The 7,907-nt window shown below is 41.9% G+C and overlaps 1 long non-coding RNA gene across 1 annotated transcript; it reads right to left on the minus strand.

Annotated features, from left to right (window-relative positions):
* Window positions 1-5,634: 5,634 nt before the first annotated feature.
* Window positions 5,635-7,268, minus strand: LOC124878919. Its single transcript, XR_007040902.1, has 3 exons — window positions 6,962-7,268; window positions 6,798-6,858; window positions 5,635-5,906 (listed from the first exon to the last, which is right to left on the minus strand). It is a non-coding gene; the product is annotated as an uncharacterized LOC124878919 (long non-coding RNA).
* Window positions 7,269-7,907: the final 639 nt, after the last annotated feature.

Below are 7,907 nucleotides of genomic sequence, written 5' to 3' on the forward strand. Positions count from 1 at the left end.
ACTTTCAGTGTCAACATGAATGTTAAAATCCCCCACTATAATAACTTTATCTGTATTTAACACTAAATCAGATAAAAGGTCTAAAAACTGATCTAAAAATTGAGAGTAAGGACCTGGTGGACGGTACAAAACAACAAACAGAAGAGGTTTTAGTGCTTTACAATTTGGATGAGGAAAACTAAGGATTAAATATTCAAAAGAGTTGTAGCTATTGATTTGTCTGGGACTAATCAATAAATCCAACTGAAAGATGGTTGCTACTCCTCCTCCTCGCCCAGTATATCGAGGAATGTGAAAATTTAAATAATTAGTAGGAGTTGACTCATTTATAGTAACATAATCCTCTTGCTGCAGCCAGGTTTCTGTGAGGCAAAATAAATCAATCTGATTGTCACAAATCAGGTCACTAACTAACAAAGTCTTTGAAGAGAGAGATCTTATGTTCAGTAAGCCACATTTAATTGTTTTATTTTTCTTTTTAGTCTAAGTTGTGTTTATTTTTATTAGATTTTCCTGATTTCCTCCTTTTAGATTATTTTTTAATCTATTCAATTTTGGCCGTGGGCGAGACACTGTCTTAATAGGGTAATGGGTGGGTAGCAGTACAGAAGCTGCAGAGAGGAGTGTTAAACTACGACCCTGATTCCTGGTCTGAACCCTGGGTTGTCAGAGTTCTGGAGAACTAATAAATTCAGCCAGATTCCTAGAAAGAAGAGCTGCAAAAGGAAAATGGAAATGTGGTTAAATATTATCTGTCACCAGAAGGTCCCTCAGTTATTTTTGTTGTCTTAGGTTTCACAATCTGTTATGCATACAGTTGGATGGTACACTGCTAAAAAAAATAAAGAAAGTTGAATGTGCTGACAACAAAATCACACAAAAATCATCAATGGAAATCAAATTTATTAACCAATGGAGGCCTGGATTTGGAGTCACAGACAAAATTAAAGTGTAAAAACACACTAGAGGCTGATCCAACTTTGATGTAATGTCCTTAAAACAAGTTAAAATGAGGCTCAGTATTGTGTGTGGCCTCCACGTGTCTGTATGACCTCCCTACAACACCTGGACATGCTCCTGATGAGACGGTGGATGGTCTCCTGAGGGATCTCCTCCCAGACCTGGACTAAAGCTTCCACCAACTCCTGGACAGTCTGTGGTGCAACGTGACGTTGGTGGATGGAGCGAGACATGATGTCCCAGATGTGCTCAATTGGATTTAGGTCTGGAGAACGGGCGGGCCAGTCCATAGCTTCAATGTCTTCATCTTGCAGGAACTGCTGACACACTCCAGCCACATGAGGTCTAGCATTGTCCTGCATTAGGAGGAACCCAGGGCCAACCGTACCAGCATATGGTCTCACAAGGGGTCTGAGGATCTCATCTTGGTACCTAATGGCAGTCAGGCTACCTCTGGCGAGCTCATGGAAAGAAATGCCACCCCACACCATTATGGACCCACTGCCAAACCGGTCATGCTGAAGGATGTTGCAGGCAGCAGATCTCTCTCCACGGTGTCTCCAGACTCTGTCACGTCTGTCACATGTGCTCAGTGTGAACCTGCTTTCATCTGTGAAGACCACAGGGCGCCAGTGGTGAATTGGCCAATCCTGGTGTTCTCTGGCAAATGCCAAGCGTCCTGCACGGTGTTGGGCTGTGAGTACAACCCCCATTTGTGGACGTCGGCCCTCATACCATCCTCATGGAGTCAGTTTCTAACCGTTTGTGCAGACACATGCACATTTGTGGCATCAGCCAGAAAGCATAGATACTGAGAAGTGGTTTGTGGTCCCCACCTGCAGAACCACTCCTTTATTGAGTGTCTTGATAATCACCAAAGATTTCCTCCTGTTGTCTTTTCCATTTGAACAACAAGATGTGAAATTGATTGTCAATCAGTGTTGCTTCCTAAGTGGACAGTTTCATTTCACACAAGTTTGATTTATTTGGAGTTTTATTGTGTTGTTTAAGTGTTCCCTTTATTTTTTTGAGCAGTATATATATATAAATCTATATAAATATATATATATATATATACACATACATACAGGGGTTGGACAATGAAAATGAAACACCTGTCATTTTAGTGTGGGAGGTTTCATGGTTAAATTGGACCAGCCTGGTTACCAGTCTTCATTGATTGCACATTGCACCAGTAAGAGCAGAGTGTGAAGGTTCAATTAGCAGGGTAAGAGCACAGTTTTGCTCAAAATATTGAAATGCACACAACATTATGGGTGACATACCAGAGTTCAAAAGAGGACAAATTGTTGGTGCACGTCTTGCTGGCGCATCTGTGACCAAGACAGCAAGTCTTTGTGATGTATCAAGAGCCACGGTATCCATGGTAATGTCAGCATACCACCAAGAAGGATGAACCACATACAACAGGATTAACTGTGGACGCAAGAGGAAGCTGTCTGAAAGGGATGTTCGGGTGCTAACCCGGATTGTATCCAAAAAACATAAAACCACGACTGCCCAAATCACGGCAGAATTAAATGTGCACCTCAACTCTCCTGTTTCCACCAGAACTGTCCGTCAGGAGCTCCACAGGGTCAATATACACGGCCTGGCTGCTATAGCCAAACCTTTGGTCACTCATGCCAATGCCAAACGTCGGTTTCAATGGTGCAAGGAGCGCAAATCTTGGGCTGTGGACAATGTGAAACATGTATTGTTCTCTGATGAGTCCACCTTTACTGTTTTCCCCACATCCAGGAGAGTTACGGTGTGGAGAAGCCCCAAAGAAGCGTACCACCCAGACTGTTGCATGCCCAGAGTGAAGCATGGGGGTGGATCAGTGATGGTTTGGGCTGCCATATCATGGCATTCCCTTGGCCCAATACTTGTGCTAGATGGGCGCGTCACTGCAAAAGACTACCGAACCATTCTTGAGGACCATGTGCATCCAATGGTTCAAACATTGTATCCTGAAGGCGGTGCCGTGTATCAGGATGACAATGCACCAATACACACAGCAAGACTGGTGAAAGATTGATTTGATGAACATGAAAGTGAAGTTGAACATCTCCCATGGCCTGCACAGTCACCAGATCTAAATATTATTGAGCCACTTTGGGGTGTTTTGGAGGAGCGAGTCAGGAAACGTTTTCCTCCACCAGTATCACGTAGTGACCTGGTCACTATCCTGCAAGAAGAATGGCTTAAAATCCCTCTGACCACTGTGCAGGACTTGTATATGTCATTCCCAAGACGAATTGACGCTGTATTGGCTGCAAAAGGAGGCCCTACACCATACTAATAAATTATTGTGGTCTAAAACCAGGTGTTTCAGTTTCATTGTCCAACCCCTGTACATTGGGGATGAAATCCACAAGAAATTAAAACTAAGAGTAAAAAAATCTAAACTTTAAAAATATTGTATTGTTAAATTCTACATTGTGATTTCAGCATTAAAAAAAAAAACTATTTTCAGCAAAATCACCTGGTAAAAGAAATATGTATGGTAAGTGTTTTTATGGTTATGAAGGGAAGGTGGGTATGAAATATCTGAGTGGTTGGTTGATCTGTATTGGTGTCCTCAGAATTGATAGATAACAAGACACTCTGGGTGCTTTGATGTTTTCAAACCTGATACAAGCTGATCAAACCTATAGAAATGCACAAATATACCTCTCCTAAGCTGCTCTGCAAAATGACATCACTATGACATCACCAGGTGTTTATCTGAGCTCTTAGGTGAAGAAGAGCAAATCTACTTTCGAATAACAGCTCTGGAAGCACAACATGGTTTCTGCAGGTTGATGATGTGGCATCCAGTTGCACAGCTTGCCACCAGATGGCAGCAAAGAGACACGAGCAGTAGGAACGAAAACCAGAGAAGCAGACCCAGAAGTGATGGAGGAGAAACCTCACAGTAGAGGTGAAGAAAACAAGTGTTCCCTTTCTGAATCAAGTTTGGTTGAAAATAGAAAAGATTGTATTGAAATGTAAGGCCCTCAGAAATATTCCAACACATGTATGTAAATAATAAGAGAGAGAATCACTTCAGCAGATCTGACTCAGGTAAATAAAACCAGCTGAGCTGGTCTACAGTAACACTAAAACTATCCCAAAATCAAGGCTGACACCTCATTCACGTGCCACACAACAGCCAATGAGTGTTACACGTGCACAGAAAATACGAGCGTTTTATTCAGCATAAAGAGATTGTTTGACTTTTACTCAGGTTTATTTCTGAGTAAGATTTCATGCTTAGTAGAGAGATGGTAAAATGAGTTGAAACTGGAACAGAAGACATGTCTCTTCATTTCTGGCTTAAATTTGTGTTTTCAAATGAAACTACAAACCTCTGCACATATGAAGAACCATCTCAGTCTAAGTCCAGCAGCTCTCTGTAGCTTTATCCAAAAATAACCTGAAAATGAACCAGATTTATACTTCTAACCCAGCTAAATGTGATTTGTTGATAGACTTTATACATTATTATTAATGACAAACCACCAGTCAGGCTGGAAACCTGGGTGTAGTGATGAACTCAGACCTGAACCTTCAGAGGAACATAAAGACAGTAACAAGGTTGACCTTCTATCACCTAAAGAACATCTCCAGGATTAAAGAACTAATGTCTCAGCAGGACCTTGAAAAACTAATTCATGCGTTCATCTTTAGTAGAATTGATTACTGCAACGGTGTCTTCACAGGTCTGCCTAAAAATTGGATCAGACAGCTGCAGTTGATCCAGAACGCTGCTGCCCGCATCCTCACTAGAACTAAGAAAGTGGAGCACATCGACCTGGTTCTAAAGTCCCTACACTGGCTCCCTGTAGCTCAGACAATAGACTTTAAAATACTTCTGTTAGTCTATAAATCACTGAATGGATTAGCACCAAAATACATTACAGACTTGTTGTCAGTGGATCAACCACCCAGACATCTCAGGTCTTCTGGCTCAACTATCATTTTGTTTTCTTATCAATCATTCTACACTGTTTGATTTTCTGTATCATTGTAATATTTTTCCTCATGTACAGCGCCTTGATGCCTTGTTGCTGAAAAGCACTAAATAAATAAACTTGACTTGACAAATTCCCAGATTAGGTCAAATGGACTCAATGACCAGCAGCTCAGGAGGTTTAAGGGTTTATTCAGAAAAATCAGAAGGACTGTTGGGTCTGTTGAGCCAGACAAGGAGGTTAGCTGAGTGTATATTCACTAAACTATTCTCAGAGAATGAATGATACGGAGCAGATCCAGGAGGAGAACCATAGGAGTGAGATACTAGTCTAGGTCCCAAGGGAGAACCTTAGTGATGGGCTTGAAGGCAGGTGAGTTGAACAGGTGAGCACAGAATTGAGCTCAGATAGTGGAAAATGTGGGTGGACCTCAATAAGTTCCATCCATCCATGCATGCATTCACCTTTAAGAAACCGAAGTAGAGATGTTTGACCATAATAGACAGCTCCATAGACACAGCAGAGTGGACCATGATCCCCTCTGTAGACCAAAGTATTCTAGTTTCAAATGCGGGTCCTTCTGTCTTCCAGATGAAGTTTGGTCCAAACTTGGACATCAACATAATGCTTTTTAACACAGTAACAGATCTATAGCAGAATGGCTAAAAAAAAGAATCAAGGTGCTGCAATGACCTAGTCAAAGTCCAGACCTTCAGCTAATTGAAACATTGAGGTGGGACCTTAGGAACACAGCGTAGAAACCTAAATGAGTTGAAGCAACGTTGGAAAGAAGAGTGGACCAAGTTCTAATATGTACAACCCTACACTTAAGGTGTTGATCATCTGTGTTTATTTTCACGTGGCCAATCAGAAGAGTCGACATCATCTTCACTTGTTGAAAGGTGGATGAATTTGTTTATTAGATCGTTCATTGTGGGTCTGGGCTGCATGGCTGTTCATCTCATTTCCCTGAAGCTTTAAAATCACCTGTTGAACAGACAGGAAGTCACTGAGCTGCAGTGCTGCAAGAAAAATAAAAGGTGAAAGAAGAAGAACAATCGTAGGAGGTTCTAATCTGGAACCAGAACCTGGTTTATGTTGATCCAAAAAACAACCAACCATACAAGTTGAGCCTGCAGCCAAGCTGGTTTCATTAGAGTTGAACTGTGAAGGGAAAGTGAAGCGTGGAGGGAAAACCCACACAGAAAGATGATTTCAGGTTATCACAGATTCAGTTGCTCAGCTTGATGCTAAAGATTTCACATGTTGGATATTTAGGGATGTATGGACCACAGGCCAGATAAAAACAGACGTGTTTTCATCTTACATCACACCCTGAAGCAGGGTTGGAGTGATGGAGAGATGGAGGAAAAGAAGGGAGGCTTAGATGAGTGAGAAACACAGAGGGTCAAAGAATGAAAAGTATGGAGATAAAGTGATAAAAGCAGAGAAAATGATGCAAGTGAAGGAGGGAGCTGGAAGAGAGAGAGATGGAGAAGAGTGATAGAGTGATGAAAAGACAGATAGCGAACTGAAAGAGTGATGAAACCGAAGGATTCATGGAGGGGGAGCAGTCCTGCCTTGTTGCTAGGCAACAGAGCAGCTGCTCTTTGAAGTTTTTCCTCATTGTTTTCTTCTAACAATCAGGTCACAGCAGTAACCATAGCAACCGCCTCTGCACCACGCCTGCCGGCCAACTCGAGTGAAGGCGGTCCGGTCCAGGGTCACGCTGGTCACAACATCAGCCCCGGGGACGTTACATTGTTTAGAGCGATAACTGCAGAGGTCCGAGCAGAACCCTCAGGGGACAAAGGGCCCCGGGGCCACAACAAAAAACAGACACACAAATTTAGCTGTAAACAAATACAAAGCTGTTACCTTGTTCCTGATGGGACCAAGAACCGGGTCAGAAGGAAGAGTTAACGGTTTCTGAAAAAAACTATGTAAAACAATAACACTTTAAATGTTTTTAATAGGACATTCATCATCAGATATTCAGGAAGAGGAAATATTCCTAATGTTACTTTTTCTTCCTACTTTACCTGTAATTCATGGGATAGTAGATCAAATCCTGACTGAAGGTGAACTGGTCTTGACTCCTTAGTGCTTGGAGTTGATCTCAGTTTGTTGGTTTCTGGCTCTCCACCTGCTTTATGAAAACTAACCACATGTTCCCAGTGGGGTTCAGCTCTTCAGAGTTTCATAACCACAGTTTATATGGGCCCATATTCCCAAAGATCCTCAGAGTCTCTCAGAGAGCTCCTATCTTATCCTAAACAACTTCAGTGATTCAGTTCTCTGCTGAGAGCGACTCTAAGGAGGAGACGACAGAGGTTCCTCTTAGTGAGGAGGTGTAGTTGACCCTGTTGCTAGGTGTAGTTGACCCTGTTGCTAGGTGTGAAGCTGTCTTCTAAGAGCTGTGATTGGTTGTTAAAAGAAACAACAATAAAATAAATCTGCTCCCAGTGTTCAATGGAGAAAATTTAACTGATGATAGAATTTAAACTGGATTCAGAAATATTTAAATCATGATGATAAAACCTAGCAAAATTAAACTAATTGTCACACAGCATCAACATGTTTGAACCTTATTTTCATGCTCATCATCATTTTGATTTACTTATTATCCTACTTCATCTATTTTGTATATAGTCATATATATATGTGTGTGTGTTTCACCTGTCAGCATTTTACTCTGATCTTCTTGTTGAAGGAGGTTTAGTTTGGTCAAATGTCCAAAACTAAACGGAGGAAAAAAGGTGGAGAAAAGCGAAGTGAACAGAGGAGCAGAGCCTGCTGGTGGAGGAGAAGAGAGGAGTGTTAAAGGTAGATTTGGTTCTGGGATCACGGTGGGAACCAACAGACATTCCCAGTAGATCAATGCGTCGTTCCCTCTGCTTTCAGCACCAGCCTGGAATGTGAGCAGCTCTGGTTCCTGCTGCATTCAGAAGCTAGAGAGGAGATAGCAGCACCAGAGAACTTTTTGTT

This window comes from Girardinichthys multiradiatus, chromosome 1 (assembly GCF_021462225.1).
Source record: "Girardinichthys multiradiatus isolate DD_20200921_A chromosome 1, DD_fGirMul_XY1, whole genome shotgun sequence".
In the NCBI taxonomy this organism is placed as follows: Eukaryota; Metazoa; Chordata; class Actinopteri; order Cyprinodontiformes; family Goodeidae; genus Girardinichthys; species Girardinichthys multiradiatus.